Raw genomic sequence first — 15,490 nt, 5'->3', positions numbered from 1 at the left:
AATGAGTACCAAATAATTCCGTCCACTTATACTCTACATTACGATCTTCTTACCATTATTGTTGCTAATACCCTCATTCCTGTCAAGCCAGCTATTGTGCTATTTGTCTAGTGAATAAGATCTGTGATAATTAACAAGAATAGGTGGTGACACAAAATAATGCAGGAAAGACAAACATCTAAGGAGCAGAGACAAAGGAACTATTTTATACAGGACACAAATTACAGTGTTTAATATACTTTTTGTCTCTCTTGTCATATGGTTCTTATAAAGAGGAAACAAATAATAAATTTGTTTTCTTTTCCTCTGAAAGAGTGAAAATTAGGTGTTTGCTTGGGTTTTTTTTTAAAAAAAAGAACTCACATGACAGACACTAGATTAAGAGGCCAAGTTCTAAAAATGTTTTCCAGACTGAATAAATGTCTCTAAAATTCTGCTTACTGCAGTGTGGTCAGTACTCTACATACTGAAAATTCCTGCTTATTTAAGCACAAAAGTTGAACAAACTACTGCACATAAAGTATATGATTAGTATGTCTTACAGACAATGCTTTGGTGCACAAAATTGTTTCATTGTAGATGAAAGCTTATTATCTTAAGAGCGAATAGCTCTGACTCACAGTCTGACTAATCAGAGCCTGAGTGAGAAACAAAAGGCAAATTCAGTGAAACTAGTTTGCATCTGCTAAAGAACAGGATATTTCAGTTCAAGGTTTTTTTGTATCATCAGGGTGTTGGAGGACACAAACCTCTGAAGTATGCAGCTTACATGTTTCAGCATATCTTCTGTTCCTTCTCTGGATATCCCTCTTTTATTCATTCCACACATGACAAAAGGAATTACCACATCCATTTCCAAGGGAAAACTTGTCCTGTGAGCAATGTACAAAGATAAGGAGTTCCCAACATAGACCTCGCATACACAGCACACAACCAGGTCCACAGTACATCATGAGGACAACAGCATCGCACCCCACGAACGAGAGGAGCTCAATTTGCCGCTGGCAGGACCCTCGTGTGCTCTCACACCTTTCGGGGGGAGTTGTGGGAAGAGGGAAAGAGGCAAAGCTCCCGACTCCGTGCGGCGCGGGCGCAGCCACGCTCCGCGGTTCAGCACCAGGGACAGCGACAGCGCAGGGGGCAGCGAAACCGCGGGCAAGACAAGAGAGTTTTTTTGTGCTGACTGAATTCCAGCGCTTCTGACAACCCGCCGAGCTCATTTAAAGATGGGGGCTTGTAGCAGCTGGGCTCCCTGCCCCCCGCTTAGTGTCTCCCCCCCCCTTACATCTGTCCATATCTTATTAAATACACAAGATATAATCAGGTACCAAAAGAGATTACTGAGAAAAATCTATTTGGTGCTGATGCAGCACCACAGACGACAAGATGACTAAAAATTAATAAGTGTACGGCACAGTTTGTTCATTTTTAAACCTGAAGTTCATTGACAGATCTGTCCATTTAATTATAACCTTCTTCCATCTCAAGTTGCTGAAGTATTCTATTTAATTGCACTTCTCTGTCTAAAGACAACATAGTATCATTTTTCCAAATAGTTCAGGTATGTGAAAAAAAAATTCTATATCACTGCTATATTGGCTATATCACAAATTTAAATACACTGTACACTCAAATGTCTCAACTCTGCAAGTAATGATGCAGTTCTCTTCATGAGTTGCAGAAAAGCAGCAAGATACACACAAAAAATGCCCTCACACCACCTCCTCCCTGCCCCCTTCCCCCCCAAAAAAAAATCACCACTAGCATAGTTGTGAGTCCTGGAAAGCAGGTATAAGCATTTATCATGAGGGACAGCAGGAGATCTTTGTGAATATCTCTTGACCGAATTTTTTTTTAAATAAGATATGTAGAGAAAGGATCTAAGAAAGAAGTGGAAAAGGAGAGGTCAAGGCAGTGAGGTGAAAGAGGCAGCTGAACTGAAAGAAAGAGGTGGAATCAGGACTTTACTTTTAGGAGAGGATATGAGAGTCAGTGAAGCAACATATACTAAGAGGTGATGAGTGTGACAGACAAGCTTTTGTGTATTGTGTCCATATATAAATAAATATACTTATCTGCAAAATAGATCAGGAAAGGAAAGAAACATTTCATATTTGAAATAACACTGGGTTCATATTATTCTAAGAATGTTAAATGTGCTTGACTCATTTCAGTAGTTCAGTGGAACACAGTCAATATTCCTCTGATACTAGTTTTTTTACATTTCCTTCTTACAGAAAAGAACAATGAAAAATACAAGGGTCATAGGTACTAGTTAAACCCCAGATCAGGCTGAGGTGCAAGGTGAGTAAAAAGACAATTTAGCAGAGAACCTAAGAGAGTCAGACACATTTGCATTTTAGAAGCAGGCATTTCTCATAATTTTGAGAATTGCCATAGGCATTACTGGAGCACAAAGATCAGCATGCAACAGTTGCCAAACTGTTGCTGATTGAAAACTGCCTTGAAAAACTACTTCACCAGAGAAGGGGCAGCCAAGGAAAACAGAAAACACACACAAATGCAGCTATGAATGGCAACTGTTAAAGGAAGAATTTTTACTATATATGAAATTACTGGTATGCATCTGGCCAGTGCATTTAGATGCCAGTGATTGGGAAATTATGTCTGACTCAAGTAAAAAGGTATAGTAAAAGCCTCTTTTTCCCCTTTTTATGATTTTTTTACTAATTATAATCCTGTTTATTTCTCAGCCTCCAAATATTATTCTCAAAATGTGGAAGACACTATGGCTTTTAAAATAATTTATCATGGTGACAGAATCTTACAAAAGAGGTTTCCTGCAGTGTACTTAAGCTATATAATTTTGGACAGATCTTGCATTCTTATGGGCATCTATTTCCATGTCATATGCAAGCTGGTCCTGTTTCTCTGTTTATTGCCTTTTCAGAACTGCATGGCAGTAAATTTGACACTTTATGTGACTGAAAAGGAGAAAAGTGTAGTGTATTTTGCATGTGAAGAGATGAGCAAATGAGTCTGTTCTTCTAATTTCAGGCTACAAAAAGAAAAACAGAAAAAAAGATGTAAATACACTCATCCTGTCTTGTAATCACCTGTAATTAAAGGTTGATTTACCTGCAAGATCACCTATGAAGGACACACTTGTCCTTCCACTCCAGTGGAAGCTAGATACAGTCACATCTTGGCCTTCTAGACACTCTGGCAATGGTACAACAACATATTGAAAAGCTGCTGAACTGTCAGTGTGTGAGCAGCTTAACTGATATTTGCACCTAGGAATATTCAGGGCTTTTTTTTTTTTAAAAAAAAAAAAAAAATCAATCCAGCTGATGATATTTGGACTGTTCAAGAGCTGGTGTCATGGTTCTGGCTCCTTCCCTTCCATAGAAGGTGTGCTGTGTTAGCTGAACCTGAGGTAGTTTTCTATGCAGTTATTTTCTTAGTAGCCCACACAGACTTCTGTTTTGAATTTAATGAGAGAATAGTGAGATAGAACCCTGGGATAGAGTTAATGTTTTCTTCTAGTAGCTTTCCAATGTTTGGAATTTGGTTTCAAAAGAGTAAGAACTCCCTGATGCCTTGGCTGTTGTCAAGGAGATGAAGGACTTTCTAACTGTCCAGCTGCAGGTGCAAGATAGCAGCTGAGAGGAGAATAGCAGGACTGCTATTTGCACCTAGATTGACATCCAGGTTGATCAATAAAATGTTCTCTGCCATCAGGGTCATGCTCAGTATGGTTTTCTGATTTGTGAGTTCAGTTCAGTTTTTCCAGTTTGTTAGTTCAGTTAGTTCCATTCAGGAGCTCTGTTCTGTTGGGAGTTCAGTGTTAGTTCAGCCTTTTGCCATTTTGTTGTTTTGCAGTTGGCCTTCAGGCCTTTTTGCTTTCCCACTGGGACTGGCTGTTTTGGACCAGAGTGCTCATCAAGAGTGGCTGCTCAGCACAATTGGAGTTTTGTGAGGGATTATACCAAGTATCATTTTTTATATATTAATAGTAATATATTATTATTATTATTATGTTTTCTTAAACTGTTTTTATCTTAACCCACAAGTTTCTCCCTTTTCAATTCTCTACCCTACCCCTCTCAAGAGAGCAAGCAGATATCATGGTCTTGGCTGTTGGCTGAAGTAAAACCACAACAGAAGGGCAGTTAAACATACAGATCCTTTGCAATATTTCTTTAACATATCAGGGCTGTATTTGCCACAGCACTGCTCTGAAATGGCAAATGGGCAATGATGTGATCCATGAAACAAAACTGCTACATCAAAGTGTTGTTTCCTCAAAGAAGTGATTCCAGTAATGCTATCTCAGTATTTCAGTCCTCTGTTTAACTCTTGACTCTGGGCAAGAAATAAACTAAAACCTAATTCACCCACACTTTCCTCTGGAGCCACTGCACTGGATTCCCTTCTGCTCACCCAAGATTAGCTCCTTTAACTTTCATGTCAGCAGTTCCCACGTCAGTGTAAAGTCCCAAGTTTAACAGCCAATTTGAATAACCTACCAAACATCCTATTAAAAAATTAAATGGCAATGAAATGGAAATATTTTCATGTCCCAAAGGAGAATGTTCAGACAGATTGATAATCTGCAAGGCAAAATTGTACCTTAGAAGTTATTGCAGTGACACACACATCTGAGACACACAGCAGATTACTACATACTGCTAACTTGGGTGGCCTACTTGGATAAGCAGTTGTTCCTCATGTATTACAAAAGCATATATGTACATACATATATACGTCTTTTTATGTTATATACATACATACATATGTATCTCTAATTATGACATATATTACAATGAAAAAATATATTTTACTTTTCTAAATCTCAGTAACAGATTGTATAAATCAAGTAACTTCTGTAAAGAGCTGTAAAGTTGGCTTTGAGAACTTCTAACCTAAAAGAGTAACATGTTACCAAAGAGCTACAGCATCAAAACCAATTCTGGTCTGAAACAAAAACTGCAAGACAGAAAGTTGCTGCTTAATATTGTAACAAACCCCCTGATATTCTGGGCACATCAAGGTAACAGGAAGGTTGAATAAGTTGTCGCCATTTCAGAATTTTAAGCCATTGTGACTGAAATAATTTGTCATTGTAAGTTCCATTCCACTTTTAAAGAAAATTGTTTCAGAGAACCACTGAATCAAAGTTACCTGTTTTCATTGCTCTGTTGATCTGTATTCATTCATGCTCAAAGGCAACAAAGCACTTAACCATGTACATAATTTTAAATATGTCTTCAAGCTTCATAGTGTCTTAATTAAAAATTAAATCTGGAAGGGGTGCACTGAATTAGTGCTTTCAATAAGTGACAACCCCTTTCTCCCTCCTAACCTTTTAAGAAAACAAGGTCACCCTTCTTGTACCACATAAGGATATTCAAGCGACCATCCAATAAGGAGCAAAATAGTACTATAGTTAAGAAAGCCACCAAGCAAAGAAAGTCAGTTGCAACTTAATGAAACAGCAGAAAGGAATCCCAGAGTCCAAAAAGGAGGACTGATTTTGCAGAAGACTGAGATTAACAAAGAGGCAGAATATCCAGATGACACAAAATTATTTAGAGCAATGAGAATTAGAGAGTATCATGGAAATTTCAGGGGTCATTTTTAAAGATCAGAAGGTGCCAGAGCTGTTATAATTCAGTGTTGATGAAGTGTAAGATAAGGCACATCAGAAGAAATAGCATGCAGTAATTGGTAGGCACCTGTAGCCATCTGGAGAAAGAGGTGGTCATTCACACAAGTCTAGTTTCCACTGAAATCACATTAAAATTGATTTTTAAATTATATATTACCAAGTATTTTTGCATAGAGTTTTGTCTCATAGACCACTGGAAGTTGTGATGTTTAGCGCCTCCAGTGTTCCATCCTGGGCTCCCCAATTCAGAGAGATATGGAGCTACTGGAGAGGGTTCAGTAAAGAGCTACTAAGATGAAGAGAGAATTGAAATATTACTCTTAGGAGGAAAGGCTGGGAGAGCAGAGAGTGTTCAGCTCAGAGAAGAGAAGGATTAGGGGGCTCCCATCAAGCTATATAAATACCTGAAGGGAGGGTACAAAGAAGACAGAGCCAGGCTCTTTCCAGTTGTGTCCACAGTGACAGTACCAGAGGCAATGGGCACAAATGGAAACACAGAAGGTTCACTCTGAACATCAGGAAACACTTCTTCACTGTGAGGGCAACTAAGGACTGGTACATGTTGCCCAGAAAGGCTGTGGAATCTCCCTCCTTGGAGATACTCAAAAACAGCTGAACATAGTTCTTGGCAGTCTGCTCTAGGTGACTCTGCTTGAGCAGGGGGTTTGGATCAGAGGTCGCTTCTAACCTCAACTATTTTGTGACTCTATGTCACTAAATAAACACCTGAAAGACAGTCATTGGTCCCAGCCAGCACAGGTTCACAAGAGGAAAGTCTTGCTTAATAAACTTAATTTCTTTCTATGACAAGATTACCCACCTAGTTGACCAAGGGAAGCCAGTTAATGTGATCTTTTTGGATGTCAGTAAAGCCTTTGATACTGCCTGTCATAGTATCCTCACATGGACAAGATGTGCATCAAGCACAGCATTGCCAGCCGGGCAAGGGAGATGACTGTCCCGCTCTGCTCTGCACTGGTGCGGCCTCACCTGGAGCACTGGGTGCAGTTCTGGGTGCCACAGGATAAAAAAAAGATATTAAGCTACTGGAGAGTGTCCAAAAGAGGGCTATGAAGTTGAAGGGTTTGGAGAGGAAGCCGTAAGAGGAGCAGCTAAAGTCGCTGGGTTTGTTCAGCCTGGAGAAGAGGAGACTGAGAGGAGACCTCATGGGGCTACAGCTTCCTCACAAAGAAAGGAGGAGGGACAGGCGCTGAAATCTTCTCTCTGGTGACCAACGACAGAACCCGAGGGAATGGCAGGAAGATGTGCCAGGGGAGGTTTAGGCTGGACATGAGGAAAAGGTTCTTCACCCAGAGGGTGGTGGAGCACTGGAACAGGCTCCCCAGGGAGCTGTCACAGCCCCAAGGCCAACAGTATTTAAGGATTAGACAATACTCTCAGACACATGGAGTGAATTTCAGGGTTATCCTATGCAGGTACAGGAGTTGGACTTGATGATCCTTGTGGATCCCTTCCAACTTGTGACTTTCTATGAAATGAATGCTAGTGACTGATTTTAACCTGCACTTATTTGTAAATACTATAGTTGAAGGGATTTTCATGGAAATTTCTAGGTGCATTAGCCAAGTGACAAACCACTAGACAGAAAAGGCAGGCAGTGAAAATTACCATGTATCGGAGACAATATTTTAGCTGAAATCACTTTGTTACACTTGGCATTTTTTAAATGTTCAAATTATGTTAAGTTCAACCTTCATCTCTATCTCTGTATATAGATAAAAGCACTCTATTCAGTAAAGACGTTGGATCAAAAGCAAAATTAATACCAAGATTTTGCGTTCACCTGTTGATTTCACAAAGTACCAATATATCTCAGCAGTGTTCAAAATCAGTAGCTCTTCCTCTGAGTTCACAAAAGGTTCTGTGTAACATTCTCCTCTGGAGAAGAAAGTCTATTCTTGCCAACAGTTGATCTTAGTTACTCACATTCCTGAGTAATAATTTCTAAAAACTGGGGAAAATTGTAACTCAATTCTTTCTTTCTACTTACCCTTTAAGGAGTATCTTCAATGATGTTATTTTTTAGCAAGTGGCCAAAAAATAGATAGGAAAGCCAGTCATGAAGAAAACTACGCTAACATGTTTTTCTTTATTAAAATTAAGCCTATCTTAGGAAAAACAAACACACACCACAAAACAACCACCAACCACCACCACACGGCAAACTCAAAACTTTATTATTAGATACCTTGTTAAAAAAAAAATCTAAGAGGGGTAACAATTTTTTCCTAAGTTTATTCAGTTATAGAAAATCCCAGTCTGAGGGATTATTTAAAAAAAAAAAAACACACACACTCATAGTAGTTTACTGAACTATTATGCTTTCTGTAAGCAATCCTCAGGTTTTACCACTGATTTTAAAATGAATTGCAATTCAGATAAGTACCTAAGCCTAGTACTTACCACTAAGCACACACCCAAGCTCCACATATTCCAGATTTTATAACTAGGATACCAAAAATCTTTCCCTCTCTGGGGGAAACATTCTTATACTATGTGTGAGCATTTTAAGCTCTTCCTTGTGGCTGCAATTCAAACTGCTAGAGGTGTTTTTATAAAAGAGCAAATGTCTACGTCCTTCCTAGAAAAAAAGCTACCTGAAAAGGTTATGTGCTCAGCACTGCACCACCAATTCTGAGGATGAAACATCTACAAGAAACATATGGCTCCTAAATTATTCCTGGCAAAGAGCTGACATTGATTTCAGCTAAATAAGCCTGTGTGTCATAACAGCCAAGGTAGAGGTATGTCACACCTCTAGTACAAATTCATTTGTGAGTTGTCATAGACATTTCTGTTTCTCTCCTCTAAAAATACATCCTATGTCAACTTCTGTTGGTATGTAATAGGTCACTGTAAACACAGACAAGTGCCAGTTAAGTTTCTTATTAGGGGAACTGTTGTTCAGCATCTGAATTCTGATTGCCCAGAATTTACTTTTATAAAAGAGTGTTGCATGGTTTCTCTGGGAAACACCACACTTCCAGTATTTGCCAGAAGCCATTGACACTTGCCAAGAAAATAATCTACTTGGTTTATTAAAATGCTTTTTCTTTATCCTGCAATGCAACATTGTATTGCATCTACATATTAAAAATATTGCAGTATTTTATTTTACTTAGCAACAAATACCAAACAATATACATTAATGGAAGTGGTCAATCTCACTGAAGTGTAACTTCACTATTTTCTTTCACTATGCAGGTTATTACATTGTTGCCTTCGCTTAATGTTTCATCATAGGATCATGGGACCATTCAGGTTGGAGGGGACCTCAGAAAGTCATCTAGCCCAATCACCTGATCAAATGCAAGGCAACAGGATGAACTCAGAACTGTAAAACTTTTGAAGAGTCTACAAAGACATTGCAGTTTTGCTCTGAACTGGAAAAGTTTGTCTTTCTAATCACACATAACCTGCTGGTACAGCCAAAGACAATCAGCATTCCTCTGTGACATGGATAACTGTGTGGACTGGGACTCTAGTCTACCTTGATGTGGAGTCATTCCACATTGAGGCAAAAAGCTGTCTGCACACAGTTCAGGTACATGATATTAAACCAACTAGCTTGGTTAAAGGTAAAAAAATAAATGGAGAGTACTTTTATTTTTAAGCCTCCATTTATTTTTATGATCTACTTCAGCCATTGACCTGTTGGAACAATTCAATGTAGGTGTAGCAGAGGGTTTTGGAGTCTACATTGTTCCAGAATCAGAGTGACCTGACAGCATATCAGCCTGAGCCAAGTGTGCAAGTCAGAAGAAAAATAAAATCAGATACACAAAGTGACATTGGTAAACACTTGGGCTTTTATACTGACATTAGATAATCCCTTCCTCCTACCATGAGGTTTGTCAGCAGTGAACCCGAGCATAACTGACTGCCGAACTATGTACTAAAAACAAAGCACCTTATCCATATCTCCTGAAAATCAGCTCCAGTTCCTTCCGATTCAGATTTAAAATATATTATGATAATATGAGAATTATAATATTTTATTTTACTCATTTGCCTGGGTATTTCTCCTTCCTCAAGAGCGTTACAATACATTTATAGCCCTATTTGGTACATTCATTCCCCTTCTACTGACAATCACATTATAATTCCCTATGCCAGTTATCATTAATGGAAAAACAAAAAACCACCAAAAATCCACAAAAACAAATTAAAACAACATATTTCAAGGGGGCTTCATATTGGTGCAGTGACAAAAAAATAAATACTTGTGATATGTCTCTAGATCTGTTCTTCCCAAGGAATACTCCATTGTCTCCACCTTTCAGAATGGCAGAGGATGCTTCCAAGATCAGTCGGATGCCCTGTCAGTCACTACAGAGCAAGGAGGGCAGATGGAGACAGTGCCCCGTCAAGATGAGCTGAGAACAATGTTGCTCCCTGGGTGATCACCAGGGCCTTATTGCGTATGTAGAGCTCCACTTGACCTCGGCTGCCAAGAGTTACCCTACGCACAACTTCATCTGTGTATTGTAATATCAGGAATTTATTACTTCATTACTGTTTACCTTTGGGATTACTGTCCACTAGAAGCAGATCTGCAGTTAGCAATATGAATTTACAGTCTGGGAACAGTGTTTGCTTTATTTCAGGTGCAAATGATGTGCTCCACGGTAACTAGAAGCAACTCTCTCAAAATTCTTCAACCCTCCTGTTTAACAAAAGGGAGTGATGACTGTGCTCTACCCTTTGCTTTGATCCCTCTAAAATACAGAACAAGTGTCTGTCCCATAGCCAAAACCACCCTGGAGACTCAAAACAGCAGTTATAGCATTTGCCTTCCCTCTGTGGCCCTGACTTGCTGCAGAAAGCCACCACTGGAACAACACTGGGCCATCCCATCCTGGGAGAAGTAACACAGGATTTCGTAGACAAATTCTAGAAACTCAATCCTAGCTATGATCACTGCAGATCTTAGTCTCCAAACTAAATGCACAAGATATTTCCTTGACGTGTAATATTTCCACAATCAGTTCTTCAGATGTATGCACCATAGCACCAGAAATCATCTCCATTCCACACAGACAAATCCACAAAAGTACCAAGCTCATTCTCCCAAAAACTGGGAATTAATTATTACACTTAGTCCTATATTTGGGCAATACTCACATACACTAGTGAAAGTGTCTATATAGATAGACAGACAGAAGCTAGATTGCAACTGTTCAGGAATTTTAAAGCCTGTTTTCCTGTTGAGTTATCCCATAGGTTGATGTGCAACAGCTTGAAATTCATGTAGTTCATAACCTGTCTACATAGGAAACCTGCTGTGAAGTTCCTTGGGTGGTGAGCTGACTGACTACAAATAACACATCCTTCTGATTTCTTTTCCCTGAGATTTTAATTAAATTTATTTGCCTAGTTTTCACTGTTGTTCTTCCCTGACTTCTCTATAGGAAGATGAGCAGGCAAGATTCTTACTTTATGGATTTTTAAATATGGAAATTGGACAAAGGTATTTTCTCCCGCTTGGAACACACAAGAGAAGCATGTGTCAAGTACTGCTTATATGTGCCAAGTTTAGCCTAGCTATGCTCTGCTGATTTGCTTTTCTTGTTGCATGTTTCTTCCCTTCCCCACAAGGGTATTCATTTGCAATACATGGAAACTCCAACAGATTGCAGCACTGTTTTTTGAGAGCCAGGTCATGCCAGTCCACCTGGCAAGAATGACAGACATTTGCAGATTAAAGTAGAACAAGCCTCTAACAGCACATGAAGCACTAAGCAGTTGGGAAAAAAAAAAAAGTATTACTTATTTGCTTTTAAGATTGACTTTGAAAATAGTAGAGGACAAAGGTGAAAAACTGGTCCCACTAGAATCAGTAGCTGGTTCTCTGTTCTTTTGGTAGAGCCAGAACTTAATCCTTGATCTCCAGGAGGCAAATCCTCCCTCCTTATAGCTGCAAATCAAAGTACTTTAATTCCCCTTAATTTACCTAAAATTGTAAGCAGGTGTGGTTACTCTGGGACCTGTATTTGAATCTGAATGTAAACTGCAGCTCTAGGGCCACTGCAAATTTAAGTTTTGTAGAAGAGAGGCTTTTTCCTGTCTCTGAATATTTTTCTTTACCTCTTTACAGGCACTTTAACTTTTACCAATAACAATGCACACTGGGTTGAGGGAAGGATTCATAAATATCAAAGGCAGTAAAATATTAGTAAGTTTCTGCCTGTTCACAGAACACCCTTAGGTATTTCTGGCCTGAAGTCTTGACCCCACTCTCCTGTCTGTGATGTATGGTGCATGATGTATAATATCCCAGTCCATTACTGATTTATATTATTTGTCCTTAAAAGTCTGACTCTGAAACCATTCCTTGACATGGGACTCGTACAGCATACTCTGGAGCATATCATGTCCAAGGGAAGCCAGTAGAAGTGAAGACGGATCAAGTGTTCTCACAATCGTGTCTTACCCTTCAGAAATATTTTCATGGTCTCCATCCAAGGGATGAAAATGAAGGACGTCTAGATACTGTAAGGAAATCAGATCAGCTGACAGAGAGCTGGGACTGTTCAGAGAGAAGAGTAGGTTCAGGGGAATCTCATCAGTTTGTACAAACAACATTTGAAGACAGAACCACAGTTTTTCAGTGGTGCTCAGAGACAGGATCAGAGGCAATGGGCACAAACTGAAACACAGGAGGTTTCCTCTAAATCTCAGGAAACACTTCTTCACTGTGAGGATGATCGAGCACTGGCACAGGTTGCCCAGAGATGTCGGCGAATCTCCATCCTTGGAGATACTCAAAACCCCATCCAGACGTAGTCCTGGGCAACCATCTCTAGGCAGCCCTGTTTCAGCAAGAGGGCTGGACCAGATGACATCCAGAGGTCACTTCCCACCTCAACTATTCTGTGACCATAAGGAGGACAACCATATAGTCACACCTAGGAACGGCAAATAATACTTATACATAAGATGCTTAACAACAAAGTAATTTTTTTTTTCATGCTCTAACTTGATTCCAACTATGAAAGCCAGTATCTTGCATTTGAACTGCAGCTAAAAAAAAGTGATAGGTTTCATTAATAATATGAAATGCCAAGAATTGCTATGAGAAAAACAGAAATTACAAAAAATGAGTGATTGCAGTGTGGCTTGCATTTTTGACTCTGCTGCCTACTTCTCCAACCCACAAGTTGCTAACACCTGCATTGATTTTTATCTGGACAGTTTTTCATTCAAAATTCCTTCTGTGTTAAGGTACCAAATGCTGTCTGATTACAATCCTTATCTTCTGGTCAGCAGTACTAAAAAGGAAAGTCTCTCTGAAGCCAGCACTGTGCCCACGACACCAAAAAGGCCAACAGCAAACTGGCTTGTATCAGGAATAGTGTGGGCAGCAGGACTAGGGAAGTGATCATCCCCCTGTACTCAGTGCTAGTGAGGCCACACCTCAAAACCTGTGTTCAGTTTTGGGCCCCTTGCTACAGGAAAGACATTGAGGTGCTGGAGAGACTGCAGAGAAGGGCAATGAAGCTGGTGAGTGGCCTGGAGCACAAGTCTGATGAGGAGCAGCTGAGGGAACTGGGGCTGTTCAGCCTGGAGAAAAGGAGGCTGAGGGGAGACCTGATTGCTGTCTACAGCTACCTGAAAGGAGGTTGTAGCATGGACGGGGTTGGTCTCTTCTCCCAAGTAGCAAGTGACAGGAGAGGAAACAGCCTCAAGTTGTGTCAAGGTAGGTTTAGATTGGATTCAATGATCTGCAGGGTCTTTTCCAACCAAAATGATTCTATGAAAGATCCTGTGGCTACTGAGAACTATGGTAAATGATCAAAAACCTTAAACAACATATAATTACAATCCATGTAATTTCAAAATATATACCAGTTGCTGTGTTCTTTTCCTTCATTAAATGATCTTTTTCCATTATCAGATGCCAGGTACCAGGGATTAGGCAAATCTGTTAGTGGGACTTCACTGAGTTTGGTTTTGTGTGTTTCCAAAGAGATGTTTTAGCACACAATACATGGGTTTGAAAGTTCTTACCTGTATAAAAATCATCTGAATAACTGGCTCTCAAGGTGGGAAAGCAATATTTTACATTACCTCATATCTCACCTTTAACACTAATCTTCAGTTATTTAATTAGTGCATAACCACATCACCTTTGTTTACCTGTCTTGTTCACTTACATCCTTTCCTATATTTAGACTGCAGTATTTCCCAGTCCTAGACTATCTTTACTGGTTGCTTTGATAAAGCCAAGCAGCACAGGGCTCTGGCTCACTGAACTTTTGCAAAGCCAGTTTCGATGAATTTATACTCAGTAACTCATCTGACTGTGTATATTGTGATGCTGAGAAATGAAGAAACAATTGATTCAATTTGTTTAACTGTTCTAATTCTCCATTACAGAGAAATCTTAGTTTGTCAGTTCCATAGGGCATATCTAAATCAAAAGAATACAGGATACACAATTAATACTTTACATTTCTACATTGCTTGCTGAAAGCAGATAGGTAAGAATCACTGTAATCATACTGCTCATTCAAAATCCAAAAGTATTAGCTGGTTTTGTATTCCAGGATTATATTGATAGGAGTGAGATGGTTGTTCGTGTGCAGAAGGTATGAAATACCAGCCCAATTACAACTTGCATTTATGAAATTTGATCTTGTTGCTGTGTTAATTGGAAACAGAGGTCCAAAAAAACCGCAAGTGTTCTCAATAGTAATATTTCACTCCAAGTAGTCATTTAATCATGATACCTTTTGGCAATATTATCCTTAAGATAAATTTCAGTTCAAACATCAGTGTGTCTTCTCCTCTGTGCAAATGACAGACTCTTCATGTTTACCAGCTCCCACCAGTTTAATGCACTGAGACACATCACCACTCATGAAGTAGCTGAAATGGCCCCTGGGGCCCATCACAGCTCCTAGTATTTCTCTTAAAGTGTGGCTTAACAGTCAGCAGAAGCCAGGCCTAAATTGACACCATTTCTGAGCAGCTATGCCTCTTCCATGCCCTTATTTCCCCCCAATGCATTGATTTGCAGTTGCACCTTTGGCTGGTGGAATGGAATTTCCGAAGTGCTTTGTGCCCTTTAGTAATTTGTATAGAAAACATGGAATAGTTTGGGTTGGAAAGGACCTTCAAAGGTCATCTAGTCCAACCCCCCTGCAATGAGCAGGGACATACATAGCAACCTTAAAGAGCAGACAGCTCTTGGTAGTCCTGTTATTTCAATTAAGCCATCTGAAAAATCACTGAATCCTTCCTCAACTCTGATTTTTGCCATTCTTTATCATTGTTTTTGCCATAGGATATTCAAAGATAAAGCTACATAGTAGACAGACACACTGTAGCTTTAAGGAGATACTAATTACTGTAAAAAATAAGGAAATTATTACTATACAGGGTGATTAGTTCTGTGATCTTTGCAAAACAACCATTCTAAGATTCAAGACTGATATAAGCCTATCAAGGGTGATTTTCTGATGGTTGTTATTCTAAATATCAAAACTGTTTTGATGTTGTACACTGTCTACCATACAGTTTCAGGTAACTCAATTACAGCACCATTCCTTTAATTTTGCTTTACCTAAGGTTATACAGGAGGTATGGGAGGGACTGGAGGTAGTGAGTGTATGTTATAAAACAAGGTCTATTTTGAGTTTGGTCCCCTGTCATTTATACCAGTGGTGCCAGAAATTTCTGTAAAACAAATGTAATTTTTAAAAAGGGATTTTTAAGAATCTATAATGAAAACCTTTTACCCTACCTTTTCCCTTTTTGAAAACTGCCAGCATCCTTGCTGTGAAATAGCACCTTATTCTTACTCCTAGTAGGACTTAACTACAATATTTC

The sequence above is a fragment of the Nesoenas mayeri genome, assembly GCF_963082525.1.
Source record: "Nesoenas mayeri genome assembly, chromosome: 2".
In the NCBI taxonomy this organism is placed as follows: Eukaryota; Metazoa; Chordata; class Aves; order Columbiformes; family Columbidae; genus Nesoenas; species Nesoenas mayeri.
Note: the sequence above shows the minus strand (reverse complement) of the source record.